Source organism: Ambystoma mexicanum, chromosome 5q (genome assembly GCF_040938575.1).
Source record: "Ambystoma mexicanum isolate Mex_15411 chromosome 5q, UKY_AmexF1_1, whole genome shotgun sequence".
In the NCBI taxonomy this organism is placed as follows: domain Eukaryota; kingdom Metazoa; phylum Chordata; class Amphibia; order Caudata; family Ambystomatidae; genus Ambystoma; species Ambystoma mexicanum.
The window spans coordinates 245,467,649-245,488,546 of NC_090933.1; the positions used below are offsets into that span (position 1 = coordinate 245,467,649).

Below are 20,898 nucleotides of genomic sequence, written 5' to 3' on the forward strand. Positions count from 1 at the left end.
GGAGCTGTAAATGGCCACTGGTGTAATATAAAATGTCTTAGCCAAGTTGGCCTTCGACAAAATTTATTTTTTATCTCTTCCTTGAACGGAAGTCCTGCAAAAAAAACAGTGATAAAGGCAACAATACCAGCTATTAGATAAGGATTTGCCAGGTACTGCCATCAGATACCCAATGAATCCCTCCATTTTCCAGCTGTTGCAATGTTATGGCCAGGTAGTACCATTATACCAGTGCCTATCAAATCCCTATTCCATACCTATACAAAAGCCCAAACAGTTGACTTTGCTAATGCTTGTTTTGAAAATGCATTTCATTCCTGCATTTGAGATGTCAACAGATTATCTGAAGAAGCTGATATCACCACTACTGAACAATTTCGAACCAGGTAATATATTTCAGAGAAGGTTCAACGAATAAGGAAGTGAGTGAGTGAGTGTGGATCACTTGTAAAGCGCAAAAGTAATCCCTTCTTGGAACTGGCCATGCCTACAGAGGAGACATCTACACCAGACCTTTCTTGGGGTGAGTTTGGAGTTGGGCTTTAAACTTCAGATATTTAGGCTCAAGCTAAAGACTGAAGATGGAAGGAACGGTTGCCACCATCTCCGGCCTTGAAACGGTGACCACTGCGGCTGGCGCCTCAAGCCTTGGGGTCTGGTCAGAAGTCTTGAATCTGCAGACACTAGTGCTCTTGCAGGCGAGCATCATGATAGCCTACTACACACCGAGGAATGGGCTGAGCCCCAGAGGCATTTATACTAAAAACTAAGGGATGCCCAGCTAATGCAGAGATCTCCGGGAAGCTGAGATGTGATCCTGTTTGTAGAGGACAAGAACGAGTCTGAGGGCCACCTGGAGATGTGACACAGCTGACGCTGCCAGACAGCTGGATAAAGAGCTACAGTCAACAAGGCAGCAGCTTATCATGGCCCCTACGATTAGAACTCTAAGCTCTGATGGGAAAAGGGGAGGGATACACGTTAGCTGTTTCACCTGAAAAAACAGCACTTCCTGTCAGTGGAGATCTGCTCAGCCTTCTCTGTATTATACTGCACAAGGTGTCAGACGGCGGGCATCAGAGAAGCAGGCTTTTTCACCCCTTTTTTGAATGGACACCATTACAATTATTTTCCCAGAAGTTGAGGGGAAGACATTTTTACCTGATAAGCAGGGAGGATAGCTCAGGGGCAACGCGTTTGTTTTGGAAGCAAGATAATGCCAAGCAACAAGTTCAAATCCTGATCCTGCACTTAAGAGACTGGTTTCCGATACATATCACGTAATAAAATAATTAATTGGTCATGTAATGCACGCCATATTTCTAGGAATTTCAAGGTTCGAAATTGCTGAGAGCCTGGTTAGCTTGAAACTACCAGCTACCAAGGGCTACTTCCGGCTCCTCTGGCCAACCCATGCCTTACAAACATGCATCTGTGTGACATTAGCATTGAGTATTTGCAAATGTCAATAAATAAGCATTAGAACACATCTAGTACACATTTAAACATAAAGGATCATACATATTGGGCTAAAAGTATGCATCGGATGTGGAAGTCAGATTTGCTGTGCGCTGGGTACTCACTCCTAGTTCACCAGTGGTAGCTCCGGCCTACTGGGTGATGCCCGACACCCAGGAGCTCTTTTTTTTTGCTCCTGCTCACTGAATTTTAATTTCCAACCCTGAATTCCATATGCTGCAAATAAGGACTAGCCCATAGTTAGGCATAGGAGGAAAACTGGTGTCATTTGCAAATACCTTGCACCCTTCGCATTACTGCTGACGTTAGAATGAGGGCATCACTGTTCATTGGCAGACGGATGCTAGCATCACGCTACAGAGTGCAAGGCCCTGCTGCACATCAAGCTGAACAATGCTTTCATGGCAAGGCCCTAATAAGGCAGTTCCATGAAACACTGTATTTTACAGACAAGTTTGGTAAAAACATTTTTTTTAAAACCCCGCATCTAGCATGGTGGAAGACACAGTTACAGGTAAGTGGTGTTTTTTTTTTAAGCAGCAGAGTATGCGACGGGCAATAAACGACCTCAATAATTGAAAGGGCCGTTATTAGTCTAAAAAGCTTTTTCAAATCGAAAGCATGAAGCAAGGGCCTTGGCGCGCTCTTTCTGAAAACAGGAAAGGTTTTTTTTGTTCATATTCTATCTAAGTATTAGAACGGGGTAAATTAGGTTCCATTAATTTCGAAAGCTTTTACCAATAATGTCAATACATACGTGGTTCCGAACGCCGTATGGAAAAACAAGCAGCTCCATTGAAAAATTAATCTCTACAAAATGGCGCATCCAGGGAAAGCTCAGCCTGGCGGATTTCGCCATACATTGCACAAAATGTGAAGACATTTTCATTTCCGCTGCTTCCAGACCTCTGGCCATAACCGCTTTATTTTGTACTTCCTAGTGAAGCCTTCCAGTGCGAAAAGCAATGCATGTGCATGATTCCAGACGCAGCCACGTGAGTTCCCGGATGTTATGTTAAAGGGTTTTTATACCACTTTGCAGAGTTCTCAGGTTGGCTGGAAGCGCAGTGCCATAGATGGAATGAGAAATAGGGGCCACCTAGAGACTTTGTAGCGCTACCATGCGTCCTGACTGTGCTTGATGGCGCCTACTGGAGAACTGATGTGCTATGAGCCATCTGGCGAGGCCACTTTTCCACTTCTATGCGCATTTGCTTCTCCAAGCGATAGATATGAAATAGTGAATGCCACACTCTGGTGCATAACAGATGCATTTAGTGCCACTATTTGTGCAAGGCAGAGGGAGAAGATACTCTTGTTTCACATCATAGGAATGCCTAATTTGATCCATATAAGATCTGATCATGAACGATATATGATTGGTTATTTATAACGCACGTAATACCCAGAGGTTTCTAAGCGCAGACCCCGGGATCGAAGCTGTGTTGCTCCGTGCCGTTTTGCTTCCAAGGCGAGCACGTTGCCGCTGAGCTATCCTACGGAATAACACAGGTTCTTCTCATGGTACTAGCTGAGCGACATATTTCAACTTCCTCAGTTATGAGTTGATTGTTTCCCCTTATGCTTCTAAGAAACTGATATTGCTAAATGATAACAATGACACATTGGTTCTCTTTATACCAAGTGTTTGCTTAGGCCAACATGTTTCAAACAGTGGGTGCATGCTCATAGCCAACTTTTTTTTATTATATACAGGTTAAAGAGATTGGCAAAGATAATGACAATGTTTTGGATACATCCTCGGTTGTAAGATAAGTGTGATTACGTGGCTAGACTGGCCTATGTTGGCGAGTATAGCCACGTAATAACACTTATGTTTGCTTTAACCATGATGCAGTTACTGTGCATCAAGGGTAAAGCAGACATGACAAGTATTGTCTCTGGTCTACAATGAATGTCGGCCAGTCTAGCCAGGTAATAAAACCTATCATGTTTGCTTTGCCCTTGATGCACAGTTATTGTGCATCAAGGGCAAAGCAAGCATGCTAAGAGTTGTATGTGGCTAAACAGTCCTACATTCAATGTAGGCCAGGCTAGCCACGTAATAGCACTTACATTTGCTTTAGTCTGGATGCACAGGTACTGTGCATCAAGGGCAAAGCAAACGTGAGAAGTTTTGTCACTGGCCTACAGTCAATGTCGGCCAGTCTAGCCAGGTACCAACACCCATCATGTTTGCTTAACCCTCTATGTACAGTTACTGTGCATCATGGGTAGAGAGAACATGATAATTGTTATTACATGGTTCGGCTGTCATAAATTAGTGGTGCCAGTCTGCATATACTTTCGTATTGTGGTATGGCATTTTATACTTGGCATCAAATGTAATGCACACATGATATGTGTTATTACCTGCTGCTACACTGACCTAAATTGAACGTAGGTCAGTCTAGCCACATAATAACACGTATCATGGTTGCTTTAACCTTGATGCCTATTAAAAAATGCCATGCCACAATAATTGTTTTTTGTCATGTGCTACCATACAAACTGATGGCAAACTGTTTCGCTTTTAACCCAAGTTTTCACAGAAAGTGCTGTAAAACGCAAAATTTTAACACATTATTTTAAAGATGTTCTCTGTGGGAAGAACACCCCAGAACCCCCCTTTGTTTGGTTCCGCATCCTTGGCTGTGCTTGGTCGCTTCCGTATATTAGACACATACATTTACACTCCTTCAGTTAAAAGGTTAATCCGCCCCCATTGGTTCTGCTTTGCAACACAGTAGCAATTTACAATGTTTTTTCTGACAGCGATGGGTTACTTTCGCATATTGCTATTGAGCGACAGACAGATCTACTAATTTCCCTGCAGCCAATAGGTGTCAAGCAATAGGTGCTGTACTAAAGGTGTTTAGTTGCTATAAAACATACCAATCCGTGAGGTATAGAGGGTGCTATCCAAAAATTGAGATCTATAGCCTTTTCCTGCTGAGCTTGCAGTCAATCAATTATCCTGCTGTGGAGCCTTCCCTGGTCACAGACTCTTGGAACATCAGGTGGATTTACACATCTGCACGACTGAGAAAGTATGTGTCACGTGTGAGGGGACATTTGATGAGTTGCCTAAAATGCCCCTTGCGAGGACACTAGGATTCTAGATGTTGGGAGTTTTTTTGGGGGGCAGGGGCATTTGAAATGTACAACCATGACATTTTTCATGCTGTTCTAGATAAGTAAACTGTTGCCATATTTAAAGTGAACATGCCAGTCACAAGCGGTTACTGTGCTGGTCCTGTCCTAATTGGGCTACGAATAATAGGGTTGTCCAACTCCAGGACTCAAGGTTTTCTGGATACCCTCATTAATTTTCACTAAAACAAATGGGTATACAGGTATCTAGTCATATTTTCAAATACTTATTTTCGAAGCGCAATTTCGTAGAAAACCTTTTGGCTAATTGTTTTTTTTCGAATGTATTCTTTTGTAATTTATGTTTTTTTGGGTTTCGTTAGTAAAAAAAGTGTTAGAAAAACAGGGGTTTGGGGGGAACCCCCCCATTTCAAAAAGAATTTGAAAAAAAATTCTAAAAAAAAAATTTGCCAAAATGTTTTAGAGAAAATGGCATTCGAAAATAAGCCATTCGAAAAAGTCACTATAAACCGGGTATACATTTAGAATCATTGTATGCAAATTGATATCATAAATATAAATGAGGGGTATCCTGAAAATGCAACATGTTTCCGGTCCTCGAGGTCTGGAGTTGGAAAACCCAGGTTTTCTACGTGAATGGAAGTGTATTTAGGAGCTTCGGGCTCCTAAATACATAACCTCAAAATTACAAAAACTGAAAAATGCAGCAGTGCAACTGGTAACCAACATAGAGCTACACAATCAAATCTCGCCAGACCTAAGGACCCTTAGAAATGCATTTCTTCGATACAGGATGATATTGTGCAGTCTTATCAGGCCCCTGAGACCTAGAAGAAACAAACACGTACAAGTAGAGGGATTTTCTAATATCAACGAGCAACACAACTGTGGAACTCACTTTCCCGGGCATCCTAGGGAAATGGAAGCCCCTCTTCCCTTCAAGAATTCTTTGGTCACCATTAAATTATCATCAGGGGACCACTCAGGTGGTGTTAGTGCACCGTGTATATATATCCTTTACCATCAACATTAAATCTTTCAAAGCCATTGAATCACTTACGTTGTGGTCCACACCAGTAACCCCATTGCACAAGGATATAACAACAATGAAGATGAAGACTGACAAATGTCCTGGTCAGCAATGTAACATATCCCTTAGTGCATTATTCAAGCACGGTGGGTGCGGGACATGCCTGTACTCTGTGTTATGTGGTTGAATCCGGCGTAGACGCTGTGGGAGCAGTACATGGCTAGTGCCTTGCTTTATGCCTCGATATTCTCTTCACATAGCAGGTGGAGACCCTTTCACCTCAAATGGCAGCTGAAGGGCCACCACTGGATCAGGACGAACACGCTCCACACCAGCATGGCAACTGTTTGCAGGTGCTGCTGCTCGACACAAACAATCGTATGGGTCTAGGAGTGCTGTTAGCTAAGAGCGGTTCCCTGAGGAACAGGGACAGTAATTGCTACATGACCAGTCCCTTGCTCTCCTAAGGGTGCGCTCTAGCTGTTTTTGTGGGGTTTTCCACATAATGGTGATTTTTCGAGATAAGGCATAATGCCTCTATCAGAAACACTGTCTAATAGGAAACATATAGAAAACAGAGCCTTCCACAGTGGTAGGGGCAAGAGTTGCTATGGCGATATAACTAGATGAGGTAGGAGACACTGATATACAGGAATTGGGAACACAGAGGTCAACGGATACTTTGCTAATATCTGGATGTCCGCTTGCCTTGCTACCTTACTTTCCCAGAGGCGTATCCCAATGCGGTGGAGGTGCTCTAGGGTACCATCTCATGTCACAGCATCATGTGAACTTATTTTTTGTAAGGCGTCTGGGGCATTTATTTACCTGCCACATTCCAGCCCTTGGATATTTTGATTGGGTTTAGGATGTACCTACTTTCCTTCCATCTCAGTGAAAGCGTAAAGGTTCACCCACGGAATGATAAGCGTCCATTGCATGGTGGCAATCACTGACCAGACTTTTTTTTCTTTTCACACCCTCGCGGAGCAATGAAGGTCGGCAGGTCGACAGTCCCACCTGTCGTGTGGCTGGGCGCCAACAGCCTCACTGCACCGGAGCTGCAGGATAATATAGCATCTTATGATCCCTTGGCACACATTGTGTACCTTTGATTCAATCAAGGCCAGGAGTCTGGCTTCCGGCCTCATAAGATACAGTATTGCCCACAGCTTTGGGCCATTAAAGTTCATTATAACCCTTGATTAGTGATAAATCATACACACTGGCCAATATGCGGGGGATACAAACGAGTGCACCCCACAGACTCGACAGAACACCACGTTCCAAGCCTACTGTCAGCGTGTAGCTTGTCCACGACCACTCTCAAACAACCCCCCCAGGGGGTTATCATACTTTAAAGAGCCCCATGCTTGCGCATGTGCAGTCAAATCCCCATGACTGAGAAGGTGGATTCAAATATTGTCAATAGACCCCTAAATACCCACGTTATTGTAAATTCCAAAAGCGGATAGTAGAGAACGGTGACCGGCCTCCTATTAAGGTAAATAAAGGCGCCGCTTGCATCCATTACACTCTTTTGCCTCTTTGTTTCTCATGAAAGAGCAAGTGGGTTTTTAATAGCTCTATTTACCCGGCCCTTGGGGAACACCTGGCACTGTGAGCTTGTCAATGAACGTGAATCTCCTTACTGCGTTCAGGGCCCATAACAACTGGTATGGCCCTTGGACATGACGGTGGCAAGCCGGTCAGTTGCCCTTCAACCCACTTTAGCTCCCAGTCAATTGTCTTTTATGAGAGTGTTAGCTGAGGGCCAGTGCCCACACAAATTATAATTTGAGTGTTGGACTCCTTCTACAAAGGCCATGCTCTGCCAATTAGCAGTGCCAGATAACATGGCCTCTACATGTTGCTGATCAGCTTCTCAGTAGAGGACAAAGTGAACTTATTGATGGAAATGTGACGTAAATGTGACGACCAAGACTAAGTATTCTGTAATCTACGCCGTGGTACCTCTGGGTTTGGGTGTAAAATAAATGCAATAAATAAAATAAATAAAAATAAAACAATTTACTACAGAGGGTACCTGACCATGTTCTTGACAGGTGAGCATGATATCAACAAATTATTTTCTCAATTAGGCTAATACTCACTTGGTGATTTTCTATATCTCTCGAGGTCCCAAGGCCATTGTTTGTCGAGTTTTACTGAATGGGCACAATTAATCAAGAGCAAGGAATTGGATCATGTGAGTGGGCAACCAAGACGTGCGTGAAGACATTTGCGGAGAGAACACCAACGTGTGCTCTCTGGTTGGCAGTGAGCGCTTCGTTTTAGCGTTTCGTTATTTCAGCGCAGATTGCGGCTGACAGAATTACGGCTGTGTTTACTGACAGTAGCCGGTGGCCTCCACACATAAAAGACACATGATGGCCCTATCGGACATGACACCTGTTTTTCATTCCCAGGCATTGATTTCCCGGCGTTCAGCCGGCATATTTCACAGGAATAAACGTCTGACACGATCAGCAGCGTATTGATCACTGCAGAGCCCAGATCCCCCCTGAAAATGTACAGTCTTAATTTCAGACAGGTGACATCAGTCACCTTCAAGTGGATGGAGACATTAATGGACCGGTGGCGTGACTAGGCCCGCTCCAGCGGACAAGCAGAAACAAACACATACAAATAAAAACGGCCTAACAGCATTGCATGTTCACAAATAAGAATTACTACAATTACAGCCAAAGCTTTATCTAGCATCGTATTAACCAGAATATTCTATTATCTAACATCTCCCATTGCAAGCAATAACACTGTGAGTAAATAGGGCAAAAACTCCCCGGAACCTTAGTAATCCAGCCTTCAGTTAAACAGCTCTGCCAACCTTATGACCAACAGTTCATTATCCGGTATATTTGCTTGTATGGCATTTTTGGCTTCTCAATAATTCCAGGTAATGAAGCTGTAACTGTACTTGTTCCAACCAGATGCAGTGCAAACACAGGCGATAGGACCCCCCCCCCAATCCCCGTGTCGCGTGACAAGTTATGGGAAACACATTGGGAGCCTATCTTCATGGACATGCAGGTCAGGATTCAGTGGGTTAAGACACCCGCCTACATCTTTTAAGTGGTTTTGAGCAATAACTGGTTGAAAGAGTCACGGCCGCAACCAGCAACACAAGGTTCTCTAATCAATCCAACAACACAAGGGCTAACTTAATTGGTCCCACACATACTGGAACATAAAACCTCAAGCCTCACACTTCACTTCAAGTTTGTATTGTGAACCTGGTGTGGTCCATGCTACTTCATGGAATCCAATGCAGACATCAGCGTGGAGCCAGGTTCTGATGTATAAACTGCATGGCGAACCCTGTTGTGCACAGAAACCTGCACTGGTCACTTGAGTCCCAAACTTATGATGGAAAAAGCGGACCTTCAAGTCACAGCATGCAAAGCGTTGCTGGCTGAGATGTCAGGAGCGGTACAAGACATCCGTCATGTGTGGTCGTTTGGCAGCTGTGATGTGTAGCGCAAGGTCCACGGAAAGGAAGGAGGGAAGCAGACCGCTGGATCGGGAGAAGGAAAGCGCATCTTCGAAAGACACATTGGATGACCTTCAGACTAAGAAGCAGAAGAGGACTTTCAGCATTCTCACTGCTGCTTATAGCGACTGCAAACCAGCAAGTCAAGGCCAAGGACGCTGCTGGAGCAGATGACGCTAGCAGGGTGGTGCGAATCATAAAGAAACAAAGTAAACTGTGAGGTTGTTGCCAAGAAAGGCCTACAAGATCACTTTCTGTGCCCTTTGCTATTGCAACCAGTTCATATTCAGATGCAAAAGCAACAGGCCAAAGTTACATTGCAAGCACTGGTCTGGACACTCCCTTAATAATAATTTTTAATTTATATAAATAGCGCTATGAACCCTCAGGCATCTGACCATTGCTTATTGTTACCCACGGTGTGTGGTGCTCATTCATCGACCTCGGAAGGATGAAAGGCTGAGATTGGCCCTGCCAGGATTCGAACCTACGCCGGGAGGTTCTGCAGAGGAGGTTCTGCAGAGATAGTGCTTTAATCGCTGTGCTACCTGACCATCTTTGAGCAACACATCGCGGAGGGATCTAGTATTCTGGTTGTGATCCACTTGTTGAACTGGTCTTCATGAAAGCCAGGGTGCCAATCCATGCATCTACATTTCACAAACACAAAGCAATATTTGCGCTCAAATTTTATGCCCAGATTTCTAAAAACAATGGAGGCAAAAAACGGATTAAACAAAGGGCTACTCGGCCATGTTGTAATATCACAGTTTAAAAGAAAATCAGGCAGCACACATGATTAGGCCTGTGTGCGTCTGTGTGATGTATGCCCTGTGTATCCTGAAGCACTGCGGCCGGAAGCATGGAGATCTAAGGGGTGCTGTATTCCCATTGATGCCGGAAGTTCTGAGAGGTTCAGTGCCAGGCAGCCCCATACCGCAGCACGCATCACCTTTCCTGAAGAATTCCTACCACAGCTTGATCCGGCACAGCCTTTGCGTTTGCGGAACGAATGCCGGTTTAGGACGCAGTATCATCTTCTGAATATTTCCCAGCAATTCCCAACACTCTGTTGGATCTACGCTCACAACTGCGAAAGGTGTGGGCTGTGGGCTATGCGTATTGTCTACACTGCAGGTGCCGTATGGTGTGCTTTATTTTAAGGAACAACTGGGGTTCATCCAATGGGAAACCTGTTACTTCAGTATACCTTAAGAGAAAATATTGGGGGTTTTCAGCATCAGCAAATTGTCCTTATTCTTTTTTTCTTTTTACTTATTGAGTATTGGTTTTTCAGTAAAAGCTAACACAATTTATTTTGTCCTTGTTATTTCTGTCAGGAGAGGAAGGGTTCTGTTCTCTGTTGGTGTGGTGGAAGTAAGGGGGTAAGAGAAGGCACGTGGGGATAAGGGTGGCTATTGGGGCTCCCACCAACATTGCATCCAACCTCAAAACAGGATACGGCGGCAGGGGGGTGGAGAAAGGCCCACCATATTTAGGCTGGATGGCAGAGGGACACCATTCACACCACTTTAAAAACATGTCACTTCATTTTGTGTTAACAGGGCAATAACAGAGGATAACTTTGAAAACAATTAAGTGTTCTTCTCGCATTCTGCTGTTTAATGCAGAACGTGATTTCAATGACAATGTTTTTTGCATGGAAAGAGGAGAAGTGTATTTATTTTAACAATACATTTTCACCAGTATTTTTTTTGGAAGCGTGTTTTTCACTGTTGTAATTACCTACAACTGTAATTCTGCTGTGAGATGTGGATCTCTGGGGATATTGAGTAGGTCTTTGATTTTGGGTCATTTTGCCTCGGAACTATGGAGCTCAGGCACACACACACACAGAGCTCCGCCCAGGCACTCACAGCCCCACCAATAATATACAGACAACATAGGCAGGCAGACAACCACTCCTGCTAATAAAAAAATTGCAGGGGCATGCCTGTTCTGGCAGGATTTATCCAGACCGAATGTGGCTGCGTTAGGCCTGAGGAGAACGCCTGGCTGGGGGGGGGGGGTGCAACCAGCGGTGTTTACTTAGAGTGATGGGGGGTATGCGGCAGATGTTGGTATGAGAACAGTTATACCGAATGGTGACATAGTATCTCTGTGTTCTAGTTGAATGGTGGTGTAAAGAAGAGAGTAGGCGTGGTGAAGTGATATGATGGGTTACATGCTCGTTCAAACGTTCCATGTATTCCAAACCGTTCCATGTAAGTCACGCAATTCTATGCGCTCCAATCCGTTCCATGCACTCCAGTCCGTTCCATGCACTCCAGTCCAGTCCATGCACTCCAGTCCAGTCCATGCACTCCACTATTATGCACAATCAATAATCATTTCATGAGTCAATTAAAATCAACAATCCATATATATAGTAAAATATAAAAGAGAGGTCCAATGGGCTGAAATTCCATGAGACAGATAATGCATCGTCTCCTCACTATACAATGTCAGTGATTTTTACATGTACATTTTCTTGATGAATCTTTTGAACATTACTTCACAGGGCCAACAATATCGACACACATGTGTTGTATTTTAGACCTTTCTGGGTTGAACCAACCTAACATCATATTACATGTATTCCAGCACTCGTGTGTTGTCGTAAGAAGCCTTTTAATGACGGTTATATTTATAGCTCTCTTGTTAAAATACAATGCTTGTCTTTCACAATTACAGTACTAAATGCATATCTGTGCTGGTATAGGTCCGACCATCATGAGCATAAAGTCCATTACATAGTATGATGAGAAACACATTCATATGAAGCATGTGAGTGCAGAGGTTTGGGCAGCTGGTCTCTTCTTAGGTTGCTGTGAGTTCCACTCATTTAACAGAACAATCCACAAATAACATTTTTGTTTTGTAGGCTTTGTAGTGGATGAGATCCACACATCAAATGTTTGTTTTGTAGGCTTTATAATGGATGAGATAAAACAACTAATTGCTGTTATGTAAAAATAAAATATCACACTGTCCCCCTAAACATTCTAATTCCATTAACATCAGCCATAATTCTAAACTTTAATAAGGAATAAGAACATACAACACGCACAACAAATAAAGAAACGAACAAGCAGGCAGCATATAGCATACATGCAATCAGCCCATGTAAATCTCCTTCAATACCTTTATGTAAGCATCATCCATATAACGCATGCAATGACCCCCACATAATGATAATGTTTGAAGATCCGCAATCCAGTCTTCTACTTGTGTTTTTTTCACTTGTTTTCGAAACTTTCAGTATGTTTTTTTTGTTACGACTACGGCCTTATTGACCCAACTATTGGGACCTTTGCTCAGATCACACATGTTCATATCTAGAAAAAGACTAGCTTGAGTTGCGTGACTGATGTTGCAGTCCCCTATTACCATATTTATTCTAAAACCTCAGACCAAAATCCACTAACTCTCGAAGAATTCCAAAGCATGTGATAAAAGGAGCCACTCTTGTCCCCACAACCCCAGCAGTCATTCTTTTCTAGTAGTCCTACCGCTGTCATCTTCACAGGAGTCCAATACACGTGACGTATCACTTTTTGTTGAATAAGCCTTAGGATCTAGTTTTGTATTATAAGTCTCTGTATTTAGTCAATTCCATTGCACTTATTTATTTACTTATTTGGCATTTATAAAGTGCGCATAGCCCAGAGGCATCTAGGTGCTAAAACTTAAGAGATTGGTTACAAAGGGGTGCAGTTGCGCTTCAACATATATGTTACATAATACAAATACATTCAGCAGAACAGATATACAATAAAGTCATGACATCTCTTTTATGGCATAATTAAACACAGTGAAGGTGCTATGGGTTCTATAGGTGCTAGAGGTGGTGGACTTGGAGAACTAATTTCACTATAAAGGTTGGACGATGAGGAGTAGGCTATCTCGCCTAGATCTAGTATCTCATTGTTGAGAGTATAAGCTGAATAGTCTAGTTTTCAGACTTTTTCGGAATGACCACAGGGATGGGTCATTTCTTAATTGTGGTGGCACGGTATTCCACAGTTTGGCTGCTACTACCGGGAAACTGGACCCGCCTGCTTTCACTCTCTTAAATATTGGTGTGGCAATGAGATTAGTGTTTGAAGTTCGAGTGGGTCTGTTGGATTGAGTTCTGATAATTTGGTTACTCAGGTAGGCTGGTGCATTGTTGGCAAGGCATTTGTGGGTAAGAGTGAGAATTTTAAATTTGATCCTGTCATGGACCGGAAGCCAATGGATGTGTCGTCTGGTCGATGAGATGTGCTTGTTCTTAGGTATGTTCAGCGCAGCTCTGATAGCGTTATTTTTTAATACTTGGGAGTTTTTTGATACTTTTGATACTGGAACCTGCAAATAATGAGTTGCAATAATCTATCCTTGAGAGGATGAGTGCTTTTGCTAATGTGATGCTATTGTCTGGTGAGAGGAAGGGTCTACTAGATCTAATAAGGTTGGATGCTACAGACGAGACAATGGCATTGACCTGTGTGGTTAGGGTGAGGAAGGAGTCGGTGTAGACTCCCAGTGTTTTTATTTCTTTGGCGACATTGATTGTGTTGCCATCAATATTGAAGGATTCATATTGTTTTGGCAGTTTGTCTAACTTGGATTTGTTTCCTATTAGGATTAACTCTGTCTCGTCATCTTTCAGGCATAATTCCTTTTGGGCAATCCAAGCACTGGCAGTTTCCGAGAGACATAGTTGATAGCATTAATTACAAATTGTTTAAAATACCTCCCATCATATGCAATTAGGTCTTTGCAAGTCACAGAGGGTTCATGACCAAATAGAGGAATGAGGCCAAAGGTAGACACACTTTATAAGGTCAAGAAACTGCAAAGTGACATGCAAAATCCTTTTCATGTATTTCAGGGGGTATTTGATTTCTTATAATGCATGGCCACATTGCCATCCCCTTCAATACTTGGTCTTGTGCTTACTCCAATGTAAGATCTCTTCCAGTTGCTGATAGATATGATATAGTCAATGTAGCATGTTTAGATGAAAAGAAAATCATACAACTTGTAAAGTGGAGCAACAGATATTTTAAGCCTTTCACTAGAAGGCATTTAAAATCAGTTTTGCATTGTGAAAGAAGTGATAACATGCAGGCGGATTCTTGCTGCAGTGTGTTAAACTCTATTAGTGTACAACATAAACAAACACTTCCTTCTCAAAGAATGGGTGTGAAGTGTCACAGAAAGGTGCTTTACAAAAATGCTTGTCACGGCATTAATTAAGTGCTCCAGTGGCAGCTGGAATTCTGTTCTGTGCTGCCCAAGCAGCAGGCATTGTGACGTCAGAATGCAACTGTAAAGAAAATCATTACAGTAAGGTAACTGATGCTAGTTTTTTTTGTCTCACACTACTCGTGACTTCAATATCCTTTCTATGTATGAGGCATTTTCTTTTATTTTTCTTCAAATACATGGCGACACACTGTTATCGGCTTTCATACCTGGCCTCTTGCTACTCTAATGCAAGATATCTTCCAGATGGTGATACACAGTGTAGACACACTAATAGGAAGCTTGCAATGTTTTGTAGAAAAAGTTTAAGCAGTTTAATAAAATGCATTTTAAAACTATTTTGTTGTTTAAAAAATTATAACATGCAAACAAATTCTTGTTCTTCAATGTTGAACTCCAACAGTGCATGCGACAAAGCATGCTACCATAAACAGTTCCTTGCCAATTAATGGCTGTAAAGTGTCACAGAAAGCTATATCACGAGAAAGCAGTCTGAAAAGCTTGCACAGAGATCTGGAATTTTGCTCTGTGTTGGCTCAAGCAGCAGGCATTGTTATGTCACAACAACACTGCAATAATTGATCACAGTTGTGGTAGTGATGTGATATTCTTACTACAGGCCAGTAGTGATGCCACAACTAGCCTGTATTCAGGAAACTAAAGGATTTTATACAGCATAATAGAACTGACTTTAACAGTGACATTAAGTATAATGTTTTTCATGGCGTGACCCGCAGAGCCCTGGATCCAAGGAATGCTTTGTATGGGCATTTTAGTCTTTAAAAGACTTAAAGTTAATCTTGTGTAATATGTATTGTGGTTTACGTTTGGGTGTGTGGTTCGTTTGACTGGGATGCGGGTTGAAATGTCGGAATATACACCATTGGTAGGTTTTGTGTACTCTGTCTTACCATGTTCTGCGAAATGGTGTGATGTTGCGACACGTTGGTAGTTACTCTATTATTATTATGGTATTTATTGCGGGTGGACCGAGCTTTGAGAAGCAACAGAGCGATTAACAGCGGTATAAAACAATACAGATCCATACGGGAGTGCTTTTCAAAGGTAACAACAGAATAGATATACAGCAGAAGTGGGATAGAGAGGGGAACATAGGAGGGGTACAGTGGTACTGGGTGGCAGGGAGTAGAGGGGCGGGCGGCATCTACTGAGTGAGGTGGCGCGATGTGATGGTGTAGGTGTTGAGGCAGAGAGATTCCCTGAAGAAGTGTGTCTTGAGTTTTTTTCTAAATTGTAGGAGCGTGGGAGCGAGTCTGATGCTGACAGGGAGGAGGTTCCATAGTCTTTGGGAATGGGCAGAGAACACTAGTTTTCTGGTCCTTTCCTTTTCACAGCAGTGGATTTCAAGTCTACACGTGTTCTGGCTTCTGGTGGTGCGCTGTCCGCCGCAGATGCTGAGTTTCTCTGCAGATAGCTGATTGACTTGAGGGCGATGACTGCCTTAGAGATGATGCAGCAAGACTTGAAGGTGATTTGTGCGTGCAGTGGGAGCCAGCGGGGGTCAGTGAGGGCCGGGGTGATGTGGTTGTATCTGCGTAGACTGTTGATCAGGTGTGCGGCCACATGCAGGTGAGATAGGACCAGTGCTTAAATGGTGGATTTAGAGCTGTCCCAGAGAGGAAGGGCTTGGCATTTCACAGGAGGGAGAGCGATACCAAGCGGTCTGTTTTCCTAGCTATGTGTGTCTTGAAGGAGAGGTGTTTGTCGATGTGGAACCCAAGGGACTTGGCACAGGAGGTGGGCTCAGGTATGTAAATAACAGCAGAAACTACAAAGCAGCGATTTATTTTACTACAAGCATACAAGCACAAACAGTAAAAATAACAGCCCATCTTAGCAGGAAATGCCGACAGTCCTTGCACCTGATGTACATATTATCGAAAATCGGACTAATCAATGCATGAACTTCTTCTGTTACACCAGCTGTGTTACTTTTGAGTCCAATTATGAATTGAGGATTTAGTATTTTTACTGAAGGTACCTTAAAAAGAAAGGAGACAGTTCTATTTTGGCTGCCATTGGCACATAAAGCAATTAACATAGTGCAAAAAATGCTGCAGTATGAACCATGGATAGTACCAACAGTGGTCAACTAGTGTCAGTATGACTCCCTTTCTCCCATATATTCCGACTTCTGATAATAAGGATAGCATTCCATCATATCCTTGTCACGGTCACTCTAGTGTGACCATTGGATACCAATTAGGAATCCCCAGGAGACACAAGTGTGACACGCATCGCATTTTTACCATCATTTGAGGACACTCCTCAGATGAGGCCTCTTCCAAGACTATCACACAGACATGTGCATATGGTTTCCACACACCCACCCGCATCATGCAGGACCCAGCAAGCAAATGGTGTGTAGTTATTGTGCGTCATTGAAAAGTATAACATTGGCAGAGTTCAGACATGTACAGGGGTTGTGACTATGACCCGGGTACTCCATTTGGTATCCTCTGCTTCTGCTTTAATAGCTTCTGCATGATTGTGAAGTTGTTTATGCTGTGTGATGTCATTGGCTCACTTGCCATGTGAGATCACTTCCTGTGATGCCACTCTCCCTAAGAATGCAAACAATGTAATGCAAAAGAATGCACAGACCTCGGTCCCCACTACCCCTAGTAAGACTTTCCATTTCCTACAAACCTACCGCTCAACCACTAAATGCAACACACACATACCTGCACCACAGCATGAACTGTGAATCACACAGCAAACGGCACACCGATACAGAGCCACACACCAAAACAAACCCAACCCCATACCATCTACGATCAAACCCAACACACAGTAGCGGTTTTGTACGAACTGAAGCTACCAACAGCAAATCAAAAGCTCTATTGCACTCTCCCTCTATGACCCACTAATTCACTTTCCCTAACCCTCTTTCCTTTGATGATCTGCTCAAGTGCCTGGAGACCACAAAAATGAGAGTGGTGCGCTATATAAATCTCAATAACATAACAATCCAGTCAAACGACATCTAGGACATCATACCGGTGTAAATGATGTTTGATTCTACTGCATATACCTTACACATTGTATATCAATGCTGATCATTGCACTGACTAATGGTAACCCACCAGCCCATCTTTCGGATCCGTCGAGGCACCTAAAGACCATGCAAATGGCGGGCTGTGCTCGACATGAATCCATGTAACGTAACATAACATGCGTCTGTCATCCAAGACACATTTAATCCTGTAAAGGACACCTACAAAACGTATTCCACGCCGCAAACCACAATGGAGCAACACCCATCAAATTCTCCAGTCCTTCTAGCGTGCTCTATTTATAGGGGCGCCTGCTGTGGATAGCAGGTGATCCACGCTGGAATTCGGCTGAACAAATGTGTTCTTAGTGTGCACGGATTTCATCTCGGGTGCATTCTTCAAGAAATGTGAAGGCGGGTCACAGATAACTGTAACAAACGGCAACCCGTGTGCTATTTGACAGCCGCGTGTAATCTTGCTTTTCTCCTGGGAGGGAAGTGAAATGGTGGGGGAAGAGCAAAAAACCCAACAAAGCTTGTAAACAGCAATGTTTCATTTTTTGCCAAGAATGTGCTATCTGCCTGGGCTCGCTGGTTCTGTTAAGCCAGTGATTGGGGTCAGGGCTCAGGGAACAGTACACAGTGCATTTGTAGTCCTGGACAAATTCCACCGCCTTTTGTGCTGCGATTTGGGCAGCGCTAGAGGAAGTAAACACGTGTAAATGTGGGTCTAGAGAAAGGAGAACGTTTATGCCGTTTACGGTGTGGGAATGTGGGCAGAAAATAAAATAAATGTGAAGGAATAGGCGAGCCAGGCCAGGCCCTGATCCCCGACACGGGTGACTACCAGAGCATGCCATTGCACACGTGTAATTGGCAGATGTACCAGGGCTTTGTACTGTTATGTACTGCTGGGTAGAGATGAAAAGGCTCAACCATCGCATGTTCTCCAAAGTGAAAGATGTCACTACAAATCGATTTAAAAAAATCAACACCAAAAAAAACGTTTTCGTTTAGGAACCTGGAGTTCTTAAGGATGAAACAAACATGTATGCAGTTGTCTTCATCCTTGAAAGTTGTTGCTCTTGGGTTGAAAAAAGCAATGTATAAAATAACAATGTCTTAAAAGAAAATTACAATTTTCTGGAGGAAAATGACTGAATTTGAGCAAATTTGCATACCAAAAATGCATTGCTCTTTATGCTGGCTGTTATTTGGTGCCGTGTAGCATGTGTAGCATGTATAGCATGTGTCTCTTGCCCAAAATGTGTTAGTCTAACTTCACACTTCAGGTGAAAGTGTTTTTTTGAAGCCCGCCATAACTATATGCTGGTGTTTTGTAGACACATCCCAATAGTCCAACCACCAAGATGTCAGGCTATTCTACTTCGATGATACCTATTCAGGAGCTTAACACGAACGAGATGTCTGCATTTGATTGATTCTTGGCCTTTTGGCTAAGATCAAGTGTAGTATATGTTCATATCAGAATTGATAACATAGGGACTGGTGATCATTTCTGGCATATAAGTGCACTCTAAACTATAAACTAACTAGACTTACTGTAGCCTAACACTTTATCCAGCATCCACTCCTGCACTCAGCTTTACGTGTTGGGGATCCATGCTCGGTTCAGCCATAACCAGCTTTTTAAGGCTTGGCAGGAACGAATGAAAAGTGAGACCCAGGTGCTGTCGGGGAGTGACCCTGGAGAGAGACGGACGCACATTGATGGCAGCGGCAGAGCCTCTGGCCCAGGAAGTACAGAGGGTGGAGGTGACGGAAAAAGTAGGAGCAGCAACCAGAAGGGAAGGGGTCCCAAGCACAAAACTTGAGATGCTGGGAGGGAGGACCAGGAACCCAGGAGAAGGCTCACTCACCAGGGTGAAAATGCATTAGCACTGAAAAGTACTGCTGTGCCAGTAGTGCTGGAGGGAAGAGAAGCCACTCCTAGGAAACCAGTGGAACCCGAACAGGAGGCAATGGCACGGTGCGTGGATGCGACCTAGGCAGTCCAAACCCTGGTCCCACAAGCCCTACCCCTGAACCACTGAATGTGTCCCAGACCATCCACAGGTGAAGGAGGTGAAAGGGAAGATCAACATGGTGGACAGGTAGATGTTCTGGAGCAAAGAGGTCACAGCAGCTGGGATCCAGCCAAGTGAGAGCCTCAACCTCCAGGACTATCTTCTGACCTGCAAAAAGTTTTGGAGCATCTCCTATGCCATGAAAGAGGAGATCACTTAAAGCACTTTCGAGATGGACACTCTGATGGAAACAAGTGAAAGGAGGAGACATGGAGACAGACATTGGCATCCTCCTTAGAAGGTACATCGGTCATACCTCTGCCTCTGGGTGGTGCTGTCTGCAAACCTGCTGGGTGTTCTCTACCATCACCAGAGAAGACCCTAAATCATTATTTAACATTTTCTTTCACAAATCTGGATATCCGAAAACATGGACTTCAATTCCCATAATGCATCTGCAAGACACCTGGAAAACCCAGCAATCCAATCTAGACTGAAACATTCAACGTGGCATGAAAATATATTTCCTTTGTTGCAATACTAAAACTCCTGGTGTTTATCAGCACTGGATGTTCTCCCAAAGCCCAGTCCAGAGATTCTCTTTTACCAAACCCGTGACTGTGTGCAGCTGCAGTCATGTAGCTCCACTCTGGCTTTCCACCCTGCTAGCACTGCTTATAAGATGCCACAACCTCAAGCTTCCTTGTTCTTGCCTCACATTCTGAACCTTGTGCAGCTGTGACCCATTCGCAATCTTTCTGCATTGCTGACTATTTTGCCATGTGCTTTTCCTGTGACTCTTCCCTGCTCCTTTGCTGGCTCTCTCCATATCTTTAGGTCTTGTGTCCTGCCCTCTCACCCTGCTCTGTCATTTCCTTGTGTTCTGCTTTTCCCCAGTCCCTGTTTATCTTGCCTATATTTGTATCCTGCCCAGCCACCTTGTTCCACTATGCTGTCTCATTTACCTGGTACCAACTCCTTGCCTCAGCTTACTGGTACCAGCTCCTTACCTCGGTTACCTTGTATGAGCTCCTTGCCTCTGTTACACTGTACCAGCTCCTTGCCTCTGTTACCTTGCAGCAGTTATGTGCTATAGTGTTCTGCTTTCCTAGTTCCTGTTTTCCTGTTAGGAACTCTTGCTTCCCTTTTGGGGTTCTTAGTGTCTGGTAAGTGTTTGCTGGTATCCACACCTGTGCCTTCCTTTGTACAGAGATTGGCTCCTATGCTCTAGGAGGCAGCCTCTACCCCTTTTACTCATTTTACTTGTAGTCTATAGTGTATTTAATGTAACAGGGGCCTGTGCTCTGTTCCCAGAGAGGGTGTTCGCTGTATGTTCCGGCTGGATCCACACCAGCTTGTCTTGTGTAAGTGCAGTCCTTAAGCCGCTCTTGCTGCCCCCTTCCATGGGCTTTCATGGTGTGGTGCCCATAAGAGTAACTTACACAGAGGCATTGTGCTTCCCTTACAT

The 20,898-nt window shown here is 43.7% G+C and overlaps 1 protein-coding gene and 1 pseudogene across 15 annotated transcripts in view; one reads left to right on the top strand and one right to left on the bottom strand.

Annotated features, from left to right (window-relative positions):
• The window catches only part of PTPRM (protein tyrosine phosphatase receptor type M), a 2,094,608-nt gene that overhangs the window by 1,028,470 nt on the left and 1,045,240 nt on the right, over window positions 1–20,898 (bottom strand). The window lies entirely within an intron of this gene.
• LOC138499009 (U2 spliceosomal RNA) lies at window positions 18,841–18,944 on the top strand (annotated as a pseudogene).